Here is a 19,484-nt window from a genome sequence, read left to right as displayed (position 1 = left end):
GCCCATCCCCGCTCCCCCATGCCGGGGACACCCCCTGCACCCCCGGGAGCCGCGGGGCAGAGCCGAGCGCTGCACTCCGCCTCCCGGGCTGCGCAGCGCGGCCGGGGAGCGGCGGGGCTGCTCCCTCCTCCCCCTTCCTCCTCCTCCTCCTCCTCCTCCTCCTCTCCTCCTCCTCGTCCTCCGCCCCCCTCCCCCAGGGCAGAGCCGGCGGAGGCGGCGGGCGCGGGGCAGAGCCGAGCCGAGCCGAGCCGAGGCGGCGGAGGTAGGAGCGCGGGGATGGGATGGAATGGGATGAATGGGATGGAATGGAATGGAATGAATGGGATGAGATGGGATGGTGGGAAGGCAGGGGGGTCCCCAGGCCGCGGCTCCCCAAGTTTGCAGGCAGCGGGACTTTGCGGGAAGTTGGGCAGCGCCGGGCACGGCTCGGCTCGGCTCGGCTCGGGGGGCGCGGGGCTGTCCCCGCTCCCCGCGGGCTGCGGCACCCGGGGCGCTGCCAGGGCAGCCCGGAGCCGCGGCTGGAGCGGGGGAAGGCGGCAGGAGCTCCCGGGACCCGCGGGGACAGCGGGCAGAGCGGGCACAGGGCGATGCTGTCACTGCCCGCAGCGTGCGGGGCTCGGGGACAGCGGACACTTGTCCGGGGGCTCTCTGAAAGAGCCTTTCCATCCTGGAGCGCATCCCACCCGGGAACCAGCGCGGCGTGCACGCTGCCTGCCCATCGCTGCGAGTGTCTTTGGGTGAAAAGGGGGATTTCTGAAATGCAAGCTGCTGGCTGTTAAAAATAGCTTCATAGCTGCTGAGAATGCAGGCAAGGTTCAGTGACGGGTTATTATGGTCAGAGTCTGTTAAGCAACAATTCACCAGCTGAACTTTGGCGTTCTCATATAAGGGCTTCTCTTTTTCTTCTTCTTCTTTTTTATGTTTTTAAATTTTCCTCTGCTGCTTCATTGTAATACTACAGCCGTACTCTGCAGGGATCTCAGTGTCAGGCACAGACAGATTTGTAGGTTAATAGGATATGTGAGAGTATTGCGTGGATGGTGCATCCAAACACCTACCAAACTCTCAGATTGGGAATTTTAAACAATTTTTTATTTTGTTTCTAACATCATTCTATGGCCCAAAGTCCCCTTCTCACTGCATATGACATCAGAATGGTTTCACTTCTTGAATTGTTAGCCAAACCAAAACCCCATCATCATCATCATCTCCTGTAGAACAACCGTGTTCCTTTGTGTTCTGAGACTTAAAAGAAAGAGCGGAGTGGCCAGCTGGGCACATCGCAGATTAAAACTCCAAGTTTGCTGGAACTGTTAGTGAAAAATAAATATTTTTAAGGTTTAACTGCAAATGGTATGTGCTCGTTTGGATAAACAAACACCTGATTGAACAGCACTGCACTTGATACTGACTGGGGACTGCTTGATCTTTGGCAGAGAGGGAAATTTCCACCAATAAAACATCCCCAAGTGGACGTGAACCATACATATATATATTTATATCTGTGCTATTTATAGACATAGATATGTGTTTTATATACAGTCACTCACAAACAGTGAATCTCACTTAAAACCAGCAAACACTAACAGAGCAGCTGCCTTGAAGCCTCTTTTTGTCAGTGATTAAAATGTTGTCACACGTCTCGTGCCCTGAGAGCTTCTCTGCTGCTGTTGGTGCCATTTCACTCTTGGGCATTGAGTCAAAGGATTCATCTGGCTCTTCACGTGCCAAAAGAAAGAAAATCAATTTGAATGCAGAAAGACTACTTGTATGAAGATTTAGTAGTGAAACCACCTTCTTTCTTTCCTTTTTTTTTTTTTTTTTTAATAGCACTTAGATCCCGTGTCTGTGAGTTGCAGCCACTGTGCAGTTCTGAAATCAATAGGAAAATAGTTTTATGGTTCAGATTTTGTCATGGGAGGACTAATCTCAAATTCAGAGTGTTTTATTTGGTGGTTTGTAACAGGAACATGATCAAACAGTGGAGATTTACATTGCAAAACACTTAATTCCACTAATGCAATGGAAGGCAGTAATGGATTTTCATCTTCATTGCTAAACTAGAAGCAGGTATCTGGAAATCATATAAATGAGAAGGGTGAAGCAAACTCTCATATTTGAATTATTTCATGTGTTTGGAGGGGAAGGATGAAGGTGTGTAATCCACCAGCAGCATGAACAAGGATTTTATGTAGGCATAATCACAGAGATGCAAATAAGGTACTGCTTATGTTCTATTTTAACATTATTTCAAGCAACCTGTGGCAGGAGCTCTGTGAGAAGGGGGAGTTTCAGTGCTCAAAGCTTTTGTTGGCAGCCCAGGTGATCTCAGTTTTGAGGATGGGCTGGTACTAAAGCACCTCTCAAAGCACTGGTTTGTGTTGAAGATCAAGTGGGGTGGCAGCAAACTCTGCCAAGGATTCCTTGTGGAATTCCTCTGCTGACTAGGAAGGGAATCCTTCCTTTTATAAACTAATTTTCCTGCACTGATTTCTTCCTTATATGTGCACAGAGCAAAATCTCAGTGTTGTAGCTCAGGGCTGTGTCACCACCGGGTGCTGATGGAATTTGTCCTGAGGTGAGCTGGCAGCAGAGGGCTGATCTCACCTAAATTACACATGGATTTAGGAACTTGGAACACCCAGCTGTGCTGTGCCTCTCTTCCAGCACAGATCATCACTTAGGTGAAGAAAAGCCATGACATAAACAGATACTGATATCCCCCTCTCCCTCCTAATTACCCCTACAGTTAATGTATATCCCACAGTCAGAAATTCCAAAGGGATGTGCTCTTAAATCACTCAGTGCTGCCCTGGGTACTTACCTGATGGGGAACACTGCTTCAGACATCCCAGAGGGTTTGCAGAAGATGCACCCTGATTTGATCTGGGCTTGTTAATTGCTGGGTTTAGATTCCCATTTTCCCCTTTAACCCACCTGGTTTCCTCCATACCTCCCACAGGGAGGGGTAATTCTAAATTCCCAATGTACTCCTTGGCTGGAGTTTTGTTGCTCAGCTAGAACAATCCAAAGTGCTGTGGAAAGCCATGGTAGATTTCCAATAGGAGAGCAGTTTTTTTCACCGCTTTCCCCCACAAATTAGCATTTCTTATTTATTTATGTTTTTAGTGAAGTGCCCTGTTTTTCTTGTTGACCAAGTGAGGTGTCAGACCTGGAGTCTGTGCAGGGGAAGGGATCTGTAACCTGCAAGTTCTTGTTTTGAAGCAGCGTGAACTGCACCCATCTCTCCCCTTACACTGCAATTTCACTAAAATTCCAGATGATTTAGAGCTTTGCTGACCTGTTCTCTTTAAAATTTGTGTGGCTGCCTGTGTATCTGACAGAAAACATGTTGTGTTTGTCCCCACAGCCTGCTGGGTTGTGTTTCCCAGGCTCAAAGACATGATTACAATTCTGTCCTGGTGCCTGGGCTGGGTTTTTACAGGAGAAGGGAGCCAGGGAAGCTCCCGAGGAGGTGGAGAGCCTTGCAATGGGAGCTCTGTAATCCTTTGATTACACAGCTGTGCCTGACATGCCACTAAACAGCACTTCAGGGGCAAGCAGTTAATGTAGCTTTTCCATGGAATATTTATTAATTTATGTTACACCTGGTTTCCAGCAGCTGTTGAACGTGGATTGTAAGCTTTAGCTTAAAGGAGCATCCTCTGAGGGTGGAGAGGCAGGTGATGCCTTGCAAGAAGAAACAGAAGGAAAAATGTTGTCCTGGTGGCAGTGCCAAGGCAGCTGTGGGGAGGATGAGAGGCCTGGTGAGGTGGTGGATGTGGACAGGAGCGAGGCACACTCTGTCCCCTCTGGTGGCAGCACACAGAGGTCACAATCTCAGACTGGTTCGTGTGGGAAGGGAACGTGAAGCTCATCCAGTTCCAACCCTGACACCTTCCACTGTCCCAGGTTGCCTCAAACCCATCCAGCCTGGCCTTGGGCACTGCCAGGGATCCAGGGGCAGCCACAGCTGCTCTGGGCGCCCTGTGCCAGGGCCTGCCACCCTCACAGGGAACAACTCCCAGTTCCCAATATCCCATCCAACCTTCTGTCACTTTGAAGCCATTCCTCTTCTCCTGTCATTCCATCCCTTGTCTCTCTCCAGCTCTCCTGGAGCCCCTTCAGGTGCTCTAAAGTCTCCCTGGAACCTTCTCTTCCCTAGGCTGAACGCCTCACTGTGACCGTGTTCACAGGGGTCCCAGGATGAGGGAAGAGACGAGGATCTGACTCCATGTTTCAGAAGGCTGATTTATTATTTTATTATATATATTACATTAAAACTATTCTAAAAGAATAGAAGAAAGGATTTCATCAGAAGGCTGGCTAAGAATAGAATAGGAAAGAATGAATAACAAAGGCTTGTATTGGCCATTAATTAGAAACAACCACGAGACCAATCCCAGATGCACCTGTTGCATTCCACAGCAGCAGATAATCAATGCTTACATTTTGTTCCTGAGGCCTCCCAGCTTCTCAGGAGAAAAAAATCCTAAGGAAAGGATTTTTCAGAAAATATCATGGCTGCACCCCGCTCCCAGCCTTTCCTCACAGGCCTGATGCTCCATCCCTCTGATTGCTCTGACCTCTCCTGCACCAACCCTCCAGCCCCAACCTGCTGCCTCTTCTCATTCCCAAATCCACCTTGCCTCAACTCCCACAACAGCCTGAAACACTCATTTCCCAAACCTCAGCACCTGGCTGCTGCTTTCCTTCTGCCCTTCACCAAAAATGAGGTGCCCACCTCAACTCCAGGCACGGTGTGACCCTTCCTCTGTTGGTGTGCAGCCACAGCCCCTGCAGCCTTGGGAATGGTGGGGAGCATGTGGCTGCCTCCTGTGCCATGGGTGTCCTTGGAAATGAACACAATTCTGTGGAGAACTGATCCCAGAACCCAATTCTGTGGAGAACTGATGGGATGGAGTAAGGGAGCAAGCCAGGCTTGTTTATATACGAAGCAGCACCAGATACACACTTAATGTTCTAAAACTTACTATGCCATCATTTACTCATAAAATAAGCTCAGTGCTTTATAAATAAATAGGGTTTTGTGCCAAATCTGTATCTAAGGTGGGTTGTTCCTCACTGTAAAAGGTGCAGATCTGTACCTAAATAGCGAAATACTCAAACTGACATTTTCCATTTGCTTCACGCCTTCCAGTAGGAAAAAATAAGTTTCATGAGGAGATATTTTTTTCCCGTAGAAAAACCTTGATTTTCAGTGTGGGTGAATGTACCCTGCTATCTAACCATAAAATTAGAAAAACTGATGAGAGTGAAAAAGCCTTTTGTATTGTTATATTTTACTTTGGTTTTTGCATTTATTGGTGTTTGGCTTAGATACAAGTTGAAGTTAGACTTGTAACTTCTCAGGATTGCTGCATGGAATAGAGGGAAGGTCATTGCTTTCAAATAATTCATTGAGTTACAGGTGAGCTTGAGCTGGGAAGAACTCTGAGGTCAGACAAGAGTGAAGATAAAATGCAAAGTTCAAAGTCATACAGAAGAAACAAGATAAGACTGCTTTGAAAAATGAAAAACTCTACAAGATACAAAGGCAAAGAAATATTAAGATTTATGTGCAGCATGTGTACTCAGGAGATGGAAGAAGCCTCACAGTGCTGAAAGAGTGCTCTGAGGATGGGCAGCACGTGGATGTGAGTTTGAAATATTGGAGGGTTTGCCCAGTTTCAGGTCTTGGAACAGTGTGGAGAAAAACCACTTAATTCAAGTGCTTTAGAACTGGCACCAAATGAGTAGTGAGATACCAACAAATAGGAGAGACCTCAGGAAAAAAAAAAAAACTAGCAGAAATCAGGATTCTGCAGGGTTTTACCCATAATTTGGAGGAAGTATGAGCCCAGTGTCAACCTTGCTATGCCTAAATTGGGATATAATGGTTTGAGTGCCAGAACTTATTAATCCAAAGAAAAAGGACTCTCTGACTAGGGCAGCCAGGAGGTTTGTCTGTGTAAAGCTGGAAATAGGAGGAAGTGGAGAAAGATGGTTTAATAGTTTATTAGGAGAATGTATCACATAATGAGATGGGTTTGCCTGCAGGCCCAGCTCCTCACAGGGGAGCTTCATCTCCTGAAATTCCTTTAGCAGCTCTTAAAACCAACACTTCCTTGCAAGCCCATCAAACACCTTATCTAATATTCCTTCCCTGCCTCTTTGATTTTGGCTGCTTTTTAGTTGTAATTTGTCTTTTTTGCTCAGCTCTGTAGATATTAGATAATGTTAAACAGATATTGGTAATGTTAAGTAAATTAAATGGATAATGAATCTCAAATTTTTAAGTTCATAATTTTGTAGATGTATTTCACTGTGTTGGGCTGGTGATTGGGTTCTTGCTCTTGTCTTGCACCCCTTGCTGGTGCATTTTTAGGGCTACTGCTGTGCAGCTCATCCTTGGGATCGCTGAGGATATATAAGAATATATCCTGAGGACATTTCCTGGGGCTGCTTCTGGAAAGGATTTTGGGTGCTGCTGTTGCAATGGAACAGGTTTTGTCCATCAGGTGTGGAGCCCGTGCCCAGGTAATTCCAGGGAAGGAACACTGGTTTACACTGTAAGATTGACACTTTCAGGATCAGGGATCCTCTGCCTGCTTTGTGTCTCCCTGGAGCTCCGGGCTGGGATAACACCGAGACATCTGGGTTGTAACTGCATCCATTGCAGGCGATAAAAATTCAGATAAAAACCCTGCTGTGTGTTAAAGGCTGCCAATAGAAACTGCAGCACGAGATGCAGTGATGGGCTGTTAATTTAAGAAGACAAAAACATGTTCTTGAGCACTCCAGCATGGAGTACTACAGCTTCATGCCCTGAGCGACTCATCGGAGCTGTTCGCAAAGTAAATAATTTAGATGAAAAGTTTCATCAATTATAAAGCTCTGAAAACACTTTCTCAGCTTCAGGATTAACTTGCCTGAGGATCAGATAAGGATAAATCAGAATGAAACCACTATTGCACTTGACACTTAGTATTAGAATTACTTTGCAAGGCTATTTATACCGTCTTTTAAAACAAGAACTGAGATGTGAGAGGTGAGCGGAAGGGAGGGGTGGAATCTGAGCTGATCCTCTCGCTGAGGAAAAAGGAAATAAAAATTTGTCCGATGTCACAGACACATTTTATGAAAAATCCTTTTCTTAGGATTTTTTCTCCTGAGAAGCCTCAGGAGCAAAATGTAAACATTGATTATCTGCTGCTGTGGAATGCAACAGGTGCATCTGGGATTGGTCTCATGTGGTTGTTTCTAATTAATGGCCAATCACAGTCAGCTAGCTCAGACTCGATCCGAGCCACAAGCCTTTGTTATCATTATTTCTTTTTCTATTCTTAGCTAGCCTTCTGATGAAATCCTTTCTTCTATTCTTTCAGTATTGCTTTAATATAATATATATCATAAAATAATAAATCAGCCTTCTGAAACATGGAGTCAGATCCTCATCTCTTCCCTCATCCTGGGACCCCTGCCAACACTATCACAGTCTGACATCAGGTGATTTTAAATAGGGAAGTTTTTAACCCTTCAGAGTAGGTTTTTGAGTGTTTCTGAGGAGATCAGCAAAATGAAAATAAACAGAGTAAATGCAATTTAAATTGGTATCCATGGAAATCCCACGTGGATTTATCTGGCATTAGGCTGGATCAGGAGTAATTCACCTTTTGGGCCTCACTGGTGTGAGGGGACCAGGACGTGGGAGTGGGAAGAGTTTTCCATTTGTTTTGGAGGGATTCAGAGGCCAGTGCTCGGCAAGGCTGGGCAATCTGGGTAACAAACCAGAGCTTGTCAGGGAGAGCTTCTGCCTGGAGTCAGTACCTCTCTCAGATGGCTCCACTCACCTGCTGCCCATCCCCGTTTCAGCTGTGCAGATTGAGCACTCTCCTGGTTTAGCAGCAGAGCTGGAATGTTGCAGTTACTCATTCTGCTGTAATACAGGGGAATGCATAAAAAGCCTCTGCTGAGTTTTGATAGTGTTTTCCTGTAATGATACCCATTAAGTGAGTGTAGTAATCTCTTCAGTTTTCCATTATTTTTTTTTTGTCTTGCTGTGCTGGTACATTGGATAATGAATGAAAAAAAAAAGAGAAAAGCCCTAAAAATGTGCCATGAAAATGCTGATAAATATGTAAATGCCAACAGTATCTTTTTTGGACTATTACAATTCCTACAAGCTAAAGCTTTCCAAAACTGCAAAATGAACAGGCACTTGATGACAATTAATATTTATGCATTAAAAACGTGCCTATTAGTGAAACAAGAGTATCCCATCCATCATCACTAAACATTTTACAGTGCACAACTTTAATACCCTCCTTTCTGTATTGTGACAGCAAATAATTCCAAGATAGCAAATATCATTAAGTTGCATTTAGCAGAAAACTTGGAAGGTTTCAAATGAGATAACATAAACCCTGTGTTCATTCCAAACAGCAATTCTCTGGATGAACCTCTGCCTTCATTAAAGTCACTGAAATGTCTTCCTGCTGACTTCAGCATGCCAGCATTCCAAAAAAATAAATTGAAATGGGATCTTTAAAAGTTTTCCTCTTGATGAGTGGCTGGAGCTAAAGCCATTCAGCTGTGCTTTTCTGTGCATATGTTATTTAGCTCAGCCAGGAGAGCTCGAGGTGAAGATAATGTCTGGTGGGGATGAGGGAATGTGAGCAGGAAATAATATTTCCCTTTGAAATAATCCATCAGTAGCTGTGCTGTCCCAGAGGCCCCTTTTTATGGAGATGCAGCAGATGTGGAGCCCCCTCTCAGTGCTGAGGGAAGCCAAACATGCAGGTGGACATTCCTCTTAAGGATATTTAGGCCTTAAAAGTGATGGAAAAGCCCCAAAGTCCAACTCTTTATTTATTGCACTGCTGCAGGGTAGAAGTGCAGACTTCAGGCATGGCTTTGGGGACATTTTTAGCTTTGTCCTTTTGGCATCTAGGGGATTCTGTGCAGCAATTGAATGGGAGGAAGGAATTAATTAGATTTAGCCATGTCAAGCTGAAAATGAAGTTCCTCCTTGCACATCCTTCGAGGAACCCTCCATGGTCTGGATTTAGCTGCCATCCGCTCCGTTTTTGCTGCTATATTTTTGGACTTCCTCTGCTGATAAATATTTAGAGTCTGTTTATCTTTCCTCTCATTTCTGTTACATAGTGCTTGCAGTTATTTTTTTCCCCCCATAAATACTTATTACTGCAGAAATTAGTGTTGCAAGCCTTAATATTGCAGTGCCAGCAGTTTTGTAATTTTAATTGAGGCTGGCTGACAGTACTTCTATTAATTATCTAGGAGAGGCTTGTGGCTTTCTGAAAGAGAAGTGTATTTCTGGCTGGAGGAGTTCGAAGGGGAGTAGTAATTGCTTTATGTCTGGAGTGCAGGTTTAGGTGCAGGAGGCTTGGCTGGATTAGATGTGGCCATTGCTGAGGATCAATAAAGCATGAAAAGGGGAAAAGCTGTTTCAAATTTGTAAAAGTTGTAGCTATCAGGATGCCGCTGAACTCAGAATGAAAAATGCAGCTGTTTCTTTTGGGTTTAATTAAAATCCAATGAAAGACAATTCAGAGAGACCTGAGTTGATATTAATTACTTTGAGCATGTGAATAATTGGACCAGGTGAAGGATTTCCTTCACAAAATTCTGCACAGCCTTTTCTTACAGCCTGCCTCTATGTGATTCTTACTGATCCTGCCCAGCTAAATCTTAGTGCTCTTTTCCTGTGCCTTCCAAATTCCTTTGTGGAGTTGTGTTTTGCCTGATGTGAATATGACAGTCCCACTTTAATTGGATAACAGCAGTTGTCACCCTGCAAGAGGGATTGTGATGCCCAGGGGCCTCAGAAGTATCTGCATGAAAATAAATAAATAAAACATCTGAAAAGCTTTGCTAAGAAGCAGTAAATTTAAAAACTGATTTGGTTAACAGCATTGAAATGAGGTGCCTTATTCTATTACAGCATAAAGCCACCAGATGTCACTTACTTTGTGCACCACTCTTCTGGGGAGAAGCATGTCCTTGGCATGGAAAAGATTAAAACAAAAAAGGACAACTTACTTTAAGTGGCTTTGTTTCTGTTTGTGTTCCTAACTGGCAACTGTCTTCCTTGACAAATATTTTCATCTTAAAATAGATCATATAAACTCATTTCTCACAGATCAGACAGACTTGCATTTTTTATGAGCCTTAAATGTCAGCAGTGCCATTTTGAGAGTCAGTCTTTAAGAAAATAATTAATAGGCTTACTCCATTTTTCAGAAGGGGGAATGCACATTTTACGGAATGGATGGTTTTATTTTTATGAACTGTTCTGTCATTAAAGGCACCTCAGCCAATGGCTCACACAGATATTTATCTTCAGCCAAGTTAAAAGCAATGGGGGGAGTTTTAAAGTCATACAGAAGGTGGTAGTCCTTGTGGATGGAGGGAAAGGAATAATTCTGAAATCAGAGACCAGCATTTGCTTGTGGAGTGGAGCAGCTCATCCCCAGGGTTTAAAGGCTTCAAGGAGAAGAGGAGCAAAGTGGGGTAGGGATGTGTCCCTAAAGAGGAAAAACACTTGGTACCCAAGGCAAAGCTGGAATTCCTGGCTTGGCTGGGCATGGCCAGTGTCAGGGAGCTGGAGCAGGGCACAGTTCCTCACCAGTCCTGGGTGTGTCTGTTCCACTGTGGGTTTTCCCTCCCCTTACCAGAGATGCCAAATTGAGAGGTGCACACCCTCTCTCTGCTCCCTGGTAACATAACCCTCCTGCTCTTTCATTCTTTGGCCTGTACTCAAAGGCAGCACCATTAAAAAGAGGAAATTTAATTTGCTGGATTTGAAGCAGAAAGGCTGAAAATTGAGTGTTTTCCTGAAGGATAATGTTGAGTGATTTTTTTTTCCCACCTAGTGGTATTACTGTAGTTTGTTTTTACATTTTAAATTTGTAATTTTTTTACATTTGAAATTTTAAATATACCTTCTCCCTCAGATTTCAGCTTGGGATAGAGTCCTACTCACTCTGTGGATCTCATGCAGGTATGAGGATGTAAATCCACAGCTCTGAGTGAATGATGTGCGAGTTCCTCTCCAAATAATTTTCCATTTCAGTCCTCAGGAGCAGCTGTGCTGAAAGGCTACCTGCCTTCATTTTTCATCTGAGGTGAAAAATGTACTCTAGCATGGCATTCTCTAGCTGGAGGCAGAGTACACGACACATTTCCCCCTCCCTTTTCCCTCTGTGCTTGAGCAAAAATAGAGGTGAGCAAAACACTCCTTAACTAATAGAAACAGTGTTGGCTTCTAAATGCAGCAAATTTGTATTTTAGCACCTCATATGAAACCAATTACATTAATGAGGGCTCCAGTTCTTAACTGGGGGTTGTTTATGACAGGGAGGGTTTCATTTCCTACTGCAAGGTCTCGCACCATTGCTCCTGAAAGTGCCATCTGCCAGCTTTGGACCCAAAAATGCTCCCTGCCACTGCTGTGCTGGGAGATTCTGGCACAGCTCTGGGATGGGGAGCATGATTGCAGCTTGGGAAGCTGGGAAAATTCACTTTCTCTGTCTGCTGAGCTTATGAAAGGCTGAAATTCATTCTGTTTAATGTGGTTACTGGGGGAAAGTCAGAGTCCATGCTGTCTGCCTTAGGTGGTTTATTTAGAAATTGGATTGCTGCTGGCTTTCTGTCTTGTGAAACACATATCTGAATTTCATTCAAAATCCCTCAATTCCCAGGTAATGGGATTCTGGATGGTGAGTTAGGAGATCTAGGTTTTTCTTGTACTTCTATCGTGTTATTCCAAATGAGATTACAGGTGACACGTGTCAGAACTCTGTCATTTTGTCCCCCAGAGGTGGAGCAGCGCCTTTGAAAAGCTCTCTGAGGTCTGATGCTGAGAGTTCCACACCCTTTCTGGACCATAACCTAACCCCAAGGTACATCTGGGTGCACTCTGTGGTTCCTGTGTATGGCATGAATGGTTACAGCTGCATTTTCCCATTTAATTACTTTTCACCTTGGGCAAAAGCATCTCTGTAAAAACACTGATAAAATAATACATGTTGTGTTTAATTGTCCATGTGTGGATAAAACATTTTGTCTGTTCCACATCAGTTTTCTTGGCCTCACATAAGTAACCTAAAGGAGGAATAGTAAGAATAACATCAAATGCAAGTTTTCATATGCAAAGAAAGGTTTCATTGTAAGGTTTCATTCTGATTTGCTATTCTTCTCAAAGTGTAATTTAAACCAATGAGCCATGCAATAAAGAAACTGAGGTGTGTCATCAGCCTGTGATTTATTTTTTCACCTAATGAAGAGAACTGTGGAATTTTTTGAGTTTATAGATTATTCTGAACTTCTGCAGTCACTTACTTTGATTATAAATGGTTTGGATGCTGAAGGCATTTTCCGGGATTTAAATATGCAGGAAAACGTCAAATTAAATCAAATTATCAGTGGTGAGACTCATTTCTCTCCTGCACCTAGGATGGTGCTCTAGAATGCCTAATTTTCCACATACTGGTGAAATAACTGCTATAAAAGGAGCAGGACTTGGTTATTCACATGGAAAAATTGAAAAGTCACAGTGTGGTTTGGGTTGGAAGGGACTTTAAAGCTTGTCTCATTCCAGCCCTTCCACCACCCCGGGCTGCTCCAAGGCTTGTCCAACCTTTCATTTTTGTTCAGGAGGGTCAGAGAGCCCATCCCTGTCTTCCGTCCCTTGTGGACTCTGGTCTGGAGAGTCCACCATGCTCTCCTCAGGCACGGTGGGGATGCACCAGGGGATCACCACGCTCCAGCTGCCACCTCCCCCTTGACAGCAGCACAGAGATGAGCTCCTGGAGCAATTCTTTGGCCAGAGCCTGGAGGTTTTCATGGCAGGGCCACCACAGCAGTTCATGAGGCAAAAAAATCTCAACCAAAACAACCAATGTGGCTCCAGGCTCAGGAGGGCTCTCCCAGCTGGGTGGCAGTGCTGGAGTGGAGATCGTGGCTTAGTGGTGAAGGTGATGCCTTGTAAAGGCCCAGGACGAGTTATTAACGAACAGATTTTGCCATCCTTGGTGCTGTGTGCCTACTGCTGATGCCTTGTGAAGGCTGCCCTAGAGCAGAGACTGGACAGAGCTAAAGAATAAAGCAGGGATTTATTAAAGGTCTCTGTGGATCCACCTTGGGCAGCACCAGAGCCCAGCCAGGGCTGCACCCAAGATGAACCAAAATGGCCCCAAAATGCACGGCCGGGCACGGGCTCTGTCCCTGGGATCAGTTCTGCTCCATTTGCACCTTGCAGTTCATTGTCCCATTCCAGCTTTAGCCCAGGCAGTCCCACCCTGCTTGTTTTTCTCTCTGCAGCCCACGGTGTTTGTGCTCCTGGGCTGAGATTTGGATCATTTGTCCTTGGTGCCCAGCTGGAGCAGGAATTGTTTTGTGTCCCTGCTCTGTGCACAGAGCTCACCATCCCCTGATGTGAACCCAGACCCACACACTAAAGCAGCACAGAATCTGAGAAATAGAAAGCTAAACCTGAGGTATCAGAGGTCACAGCTTGAGGTTGATGGTTGGACTGAGTGATCTTAAGGGTCTTTTCCAGCCTTAACAATTCTCTGATCAGGCTGCTGAGCTCACCTGGAGCTGTTGCTGTTGGAGCCCGGGCAGGCCATAGCTGCTGGGGTGTGGGCAGCCTTGCTCTTCGGACATCTCCCGTAGAAAACAAAGCAGGATGGAGAGGCTGCAGTGCCCAGAACTGCTCCAGCCCAGCTGCTGAGTCACATTCCCAAAGATCTGATGGAATACGTGGCATTTCTTGGCATTTTGTTGCCGGTTGCTGCCTTTAGCTACGGGCGTGGAGTGATCTTTGCAGGAGACAAGGATTGATACAGCTCGTGGTGTATCAATCAGCCCCTGCTGTGCTTTTTAAACACCATTTTTGAGGGTGGACAGTGTTAAGGAAGCTGAGCACGGGGCAGCTTCTATAATGCCTTATTCCCAAAACCATGTAGCTCCTTTTGGTGCCCACTAGAAAGTAACTCAGCAGCATTAGTGATAGGAGAGATGAGAATAGAGTTTTTCACATTTCTCTGGATCTGAGGTACCAACAGAAGTGTTTCCTCTTGTAGCTTGATGCATCAGTTGGCCTGAGCTCTTCTGCTGACCAATACAGCCTTTTTCTCTACAGGTATCTGCATATAATATGAATATTTTATTTATCATTTTGCATTGTGGCCTGGTGTCACTTTCGAGACATGAGCATTGCATTCATCAAAGCTTGAGTCCTCACTTACCTGATGAGGCTTGATGGGTTTTCCTTAGTGTTATTATTTAGGTTATACAGCAGTGCTTAGAAGGAATAAATGAGCTTAAAAGCCATCTCTGCCAGCCTAAGACACCCCAGGAAGCTTTTATGTAAGTGTAGTCCTTGCTGCAGAAATAGATTAAGGAATTTCTAATTTATTTCACATTAAAAACATCCCCTCCAAATGGATCTGTATGCTCTTGATGCCATCTTAGTCTCCTGCATATTTGAGAGCTTTGAATGCATTAACAGCCTAAACCAAGTTATTACATTAATCTCATGAAATCAAAGATTCATATCTTTGACTGAAGGTAAACAACATCAGCAACAGAGAAATTGAACAGATGGAAATGTGTTTCAGAACTTGGGAGGCATTTTTGCTGGAGATTTTTTTGTTAGATATGTTAATTCTGCTTAAGTTGGAGTTTGTAAGTTCCTGCAAAGTATTTTGTGGGGTGTACTCTGGAGATACTTCCAGCTCTTTGCAGTTTTATAATGTTAACAGTTTCAGTCTTTCTGCACTAGAAACTGCTTTTTGGGTTATCATTAACAGTCATGCATCTGTTCTTCAAAATCTGGCTGCCAACTGCAGTTGATGGAATTTGTGTCACTTCAGATTCCTTGTGTGATTTGCCTCAGCAAAGGGTTTATTTCAAGCACTGGTGCCATTTCAGCTGCCATGTCCTGTAGCGACTCCACGTCCTCCTCTATTTGTCTGGAACCAAATACATCAACAAGCCCTGCAGTTTAGAAATAAAACCTCATTTTACCTCCCACTGGTCACTTTTGTGCTCTGCTGCCTCCGGGGATGTGGGGTTTTCCATGGCAGTGAGAGATTTCTGGCTGGAGCAGGGCATTTGGGAGCAGTTGTGCTCCCTTTCCCTTAGAACTCTGGGCTGTCTCAGGGGATGCTCTGCCCCACAGAGCAGATCTTGGAGCATCCTGGTCCCAGGCATCCCTGTGCAGCTCCCCAAAGGTGCTCAGGTAGGGTCAGGAAGGATCTGAATAAGGCACTTGTGCTGTCTCCATCTAGGGTGGGCTTTGTTTTCTCAGTTTCTCACTTAAAAACCTTTAAAAGTGAATTTTGACCCATGTGCAGTTGAAGCAGAAGGAGAGTGGAAGGTTAGTTTGGGACAGTTTCCCAATAACAGAATTTAAGTAATTAACATATCCATTGGAAAAAAAAGTCTCTTGGAGCATTTGCTTGGGTTTCCTCTGCCCACAAATAAAGACCATCTAGTTTGCTAAGCTAAATGTTGTCATTATATTGCAGAAAATGTTGCAGAAGAGGCATGGTGTGAGGGAGTGCATGCCAGATTTCCCTTGGTACATTCATCATTATGCAGAGTTGGGGTTTGGGTTTGCTTTTCTAATTTCTTTTTCCCCTCGGTTTCTTTTCATGGAGATTGAGTAAAGAACATTCTCAGATTTTTATCTTGTTTGTTTACAGTCTGGAGGCCAGCTAGGTGCAGTGTAAGGCATGAAAAGGTATTTGTGGTTGTGTTCTTTCCAAGTGGAAAACAAGCACACTGAAGCCAAGCACGAGAGAAACCTGCAGGAAGAGAGAGGGAGTCAATGGTTCAGTGGCTGAGGAACAGATTTTCTTATTATTGTCCTGGATTTTACAATATTTACTCACTGAGTTCCATATGTAGCATGGAATTTTTCCCTTTTGTTATGACTGTTGTCAGCTGGGGGCTTTGTGCAGCTGCAAGATTCCTGGGCTGGATTTTATCCTTTTATGAGAACAGCACCAAGAGCTGTGATATTTCTGAGATGCTGGTGGTAGAGTGCAGCACATCCTCTCTCCTCCACTCATGGAAATCAGTGAGTTAAGATATTTGAACTTTGAATATTTGATATTTGATCCTTTGAAGCTTGTGGTAGAAGTGTTGTTCATTAGATGTGGTGGTGTGAAGACAGGAGAGGACAATCAGGAGAGTTTAATCCATTTTCAAATGGCTTTAGCTTCCACATCGAGTGTGTTCTCCCTGCCACACACACCTCAAAGCCTGGGGTGCAGAGCTGCAGAAATCTCTTCAGAATGATAGAATCTTATAAATTGTTTAATAAAAAATGTGTTGCACTTTTGTATAGTTAAAAGCACAGACTACTGAGGGGTGAGTGATGGAGCCCAAGCCTTTGCTGAAACACTTAGGAATAATGGTAGGAGACTTTGGAAGTAAATGTTGCCTGACTTCTGCAGAATAAACACTTTTCTAAGAAGCTGGAAGCAGTATAATGAAATTATATCAAAAAGGTTTTGCTTAATTAGGTGTAGCCAGCAGTTAACTGTAAAAATTTTATCTGGTGATATTTTAGAGATAACTAATTAGAAATTTCTTGAGACCACTTAGAGCTTTCTTGGGTTTTCCACTTTGGGCTCTGAGTCTGCTGCACTTTGTAATGGACAAAGTGGTTTCTTGGTTAATGGACTGAGGTTTATCTGATGTGTCATTGCTTAAAGAATTAAAGTTGTTGAACATTTAGAAAAGTTACTACTAAGCTTGGAACAGAGTTGTGTTTTTTTAAAGTGCTGAAACAAAGCCCCAGTTGTGATCTGGCATCAATGAATAGTTTGAGTTGAGTAATTTTTGTTTGAATTTACAAGAAACTTTAATGACAGACTCTAATGCTGAGTTTGTCTTTTCAGGATGCAGCTGTGTATGTTTCCTTTCACCCACTCAGCACTAGATGAAAGATGAAATGCCCTATTCATGCAAAAGCACTTACATTGTACTTATGTACAGATGAGATACGTTTTTCCATCCATTTCAATGCATGTCTCACAGAGAAGGCACCGTATATGAGTCACAACAAAAAGAATTCAGATGACTCTGTTAAGATAGTAAAGTTTATGGAGAAAATTCAGCTTGGGGGTGGAGGAAAATCCCTTCTCAGCCACTAAAAAATCAAATGAGCAGCTGCGAGCATTTACGTTGCTCTAGAATTGCCGTAACTCTATTGTGTTTAAAGCAAAGTTAAGCCTCACACAGAATGGGTCCCCTTTCAGAAAAACTGCTTATATATGAAGTGTGAAGGTGTATCAGATGAATTCTAGTTGATACCACTTGGTTGCATTATTGCATCCAAAACCATTTTACCACAGGATGAGATAAACAGGAACCGAAGACATTAAGTGATGCAAATTCTATTTATTCCATACAATGTTATTCATCCCTCAAAAGCAGCCTTAAATTAGCAGCTGATCTCTCACAACCCACAGGATTTAGCAATTTGTGCTGCATACCCCTTGCAAAGTGGCAGAAAAGTATTAGAGATCAGATGGTGGATGGAATATGTTCCTCACTTTAAACCAACCTGAGGGAGCAGCTGCTAAAATCAAGGAAAATCAAATGTGTAAAAGGAACAAGATGGTAATCAGAGTAGCTCATAACTGTGAGTTATGCCCACTATTTTGCAGCATGTCAAGGCTGAAAACGCTTGGCAGGACGTTGGAAATGCTCTCAGAACATTTTTCCCCCACGTGCTGGTTCTGGACCAGTAATCAATGCAAAGAGACAAAGAGCTGGGCTTAAAATATCCCTTCAGCACTGACAGATCCCCTCCTGCAAACCCAACTGCGCTGCACCAGCTCTCCTCCTCTCCCTTGGGTGACAGTCAGCTGGCACACTGACTCTGAAGGTTTATTTTCTTTTGCACGGTGCAGCGATTCCATTATCCCAGGTTGCTCCAAGCCCTGTCCAACCTGGCCCTGAGCACTTGCAGGGATGGGGAATCCACAGCTTTTTTCTGGTGTTCTGGTAGGAGTGATGGAATCACTGTGCTGTGCTCACCCTAATGAGCTCTGCATGGAGGGAAACCCTCGTGTCTCTGTGGAGTAAGAGCTGTTTGAATAAATTGCAGCACAATCTTTCCAGAGAGTCAATGAAGCAGCCTTGGGAGCCTGAAATTAAACAGGATTCACAGTGGATGGGAAGAGACAGGTAACTACAGAGCAGCTGGGTCTGAGACATCAGCTCTGTCAATACCACACCAATTCTTTGCCTTGGGCGTTTTCTGAAGATAAACACTTATTTATTTCTGATTACAGCCTGACTGCAGGGCGGATGAGAGCTGTATTTAGAGATGATATTTTTTTCCCTCTCGCCAACCCCCAAACCTCTTCAGTTTGTTTGATAAAAATAACTGCAGTGAAAGAGCTTCATAACAGATTCAGCCTTCGTGCTCTGTGCTTCCCTCTTGCACTCACACTCAGAGCAGGAATGTGGCTGATTTGTGGGATGAGAGTGGGATGTATTCCTTGAAAGAGCAGGCAGGTAAGAATTTCTATTATTGTAAATTATTGTGATGTCCTGTGTTGGAAATGAAACTTCAGCTGCTGCTTGGTCTTATTAAAAATGCAATACAAACATTTATGGCAAGACCAGCCTTGCCACATTCCCTTTCTGCACCTGAAGTTGGATTTCAGGTGATCTCTGTGCCTTCCCAGGCAGCTCTTATCTTATTTTTTTTTCCATAAAACAAAAGAAAGTACATAGGGCAAATTGAGACTGAACAATTCTCACGGATATGAAATCATTGCATGAATTGTTAGACCTTCTACATCTGTCTTTATCTAATTGTGGTGTTGGTGTCTCCCTGGACATTTAAATAGGTGCACTTTTTCTTAGGAAGTGGTAAAAATTAACTCCCAGTGGCATCAGTCCTTTATCCTGGCTCTTGGTGAATCTATCATTTTAATGAGGGACTGGCTGGGTTTTGTTAAATAGATGCAATTTCTGGTTGTGTTCTGAATGTCAGAACTTTCTAATGTGGCTCCAGATTTTTGGGAAAGGAATCTGTGAGCCCCACAGGATGGGTGCATTGGTTTATCCTTGTTTCCATGGAAGGACCCCCAGGACCATGTGGGGTGTGTTGGGAGGATGCTCACAGTTACTTTGAGGATTGAAAATAGAGATACTAAACTTTGACCGTGCAGAATGATTTCTGAAAGTGGATTAAAGGGGCTTTTTTGTGAGAAGAAATGCACTGGAGTAATTTATGTAAAGACTCAGTTTTTTTCTTCAGTGTGCAACTCTTTCATATTCAATATAAACCTGTCAGTGATTCTGTAGCAAGGCACTATGTGAGATGAATAGGAACTAAGGGAAGGGAAAAGATGAATTGCTGGAGCTGTTGCACATCGTAGGCAGCAAGTTTTGATCAGGAGTTGAGAAGCCAGTGTGCACTGCAG

General features: G+C 44.0%; 1 protein-coding gene across 3 annotated transcripts in view; it reads left to right on the top strand.

The window, feature by feature from the left end:
- The first annotated feature begins 204 nt into the window (after nt 1-204).
- Nucleotides 205-19,484, top strand: part of CHST15 (carbohydrate sulfotransferase 15) — a 45,982-nt gene continuing 26,702 nt past the window's right edge. Inside the window, exon 1 of one of the 3 annotated variants that reach the window (XM_058029537.1) lies at nt 205-262. The gene's annotated coding sequence lies outside the window, so the exon portion shown is untranslated. Of the gene's footprint in view, nt 263-18,073; nt 18,235-18,482; nt 18,568-19,484 lie in introns of those variants that run through there. The other 2 variants (XM_058029539.1, XM_058029538.1) reach the window with 2 other exon arrangements.

This window comes from Melospiza georgiana, chromosome 8 (assembly GCF_028018845.1).
Source record: "Melospiza georgiana isolate bMelGeo1 chromosome 8, bMelGeo1.pri, whole genome shotgun sequence".
Lineage (NCBI taxonomy): Eukaryota > Metazoa > Chordata > Aves > Passeriformes > Passerellidae > Melospiza > Melospiza georgiana.
The sequence above is the reverse complement of the archived record's forward strand: the minus strand, read 5'-3'. Positions and strand labels throughout refer to the sequence as shown.